Here is a 728-nt window from a genome sequence, read left to right as displayed (position 1 = left end):
AGTGAGAAGGGGCAACGGGTGAGTCTCATCCCTGAAAACGGTAGGGCAGAGGGCCACGAACTCCAGGCACACTCGACGACGTGAGCAGAGGAAACCAAGGAGAGGTCAGGGAGAAGGAGGGATTGAGTACGCCTGCGCCATTTGCTTCCCGCACAGCTCCTGAGAGACCGTGCTTCCCAGCCCTTTAACCTGCCCTTCCTTCAGTGAGTTCAGGGCAGCACACATGGCTCTCTCCTCCCGTTTTATCCTGGCAACAGCCGCTCCCATGGCTTAGTAAGGATTTAGGTCTCCGAGTCCCAGTCAAATCCCTACACAGCACTGGCTCGATTACATTCCAGACAAGACACTCGTACATTGGTTTCTGATGGAGTGCCATGCTAGTCTGTATCAGCCAAATCCACAACGGAACTTCCAGCATCTTAAGGACTAACACATTTATTGTTTCACAAGATTTAGCAGGCCAGATCCTGCTTTTTCAGATACATGAACTGTTTACCTCAGGACATGAAAACACAAAAACTCTTATCTGGGTCTTGTTTTCATTGGTGCTCTGAATCATAATATGGCAGATTAGGGTTGCCGAGTCTCTCTTTGCTACCAGCAGGAAGTTTTTGGGGCGGAGCCTGAGGAGGGCAGGGTCTGGGGAGGGATTTCAATGCCAGAGTCCAATTGCCAAAGCAGCCATTTTCTCCAGGTGAACTGATCTCTATTGGCTGGAGAGCAGTCGG

This window comes from Euleptes europaea, chromosome 1 (genome assembly GCF_029931775.1).
Source record: "Euleptes europaea isolate rEulEur1 chromosome 1, rEulEur1.hap1, whole genome shotgun sequence".
In the NCBI taxonomy this organism is placed as follows: Eukaryota; Metazoa; Chordata; class Lepidosauria; order Squamata; family Sphaerodactylidae; genus Euleptes; species Euleptes europaea.
The sequence above is the reverse complement of the archived record's forward strand: the minus strand, read 5'-3'. Positions refer to the sequence as shown.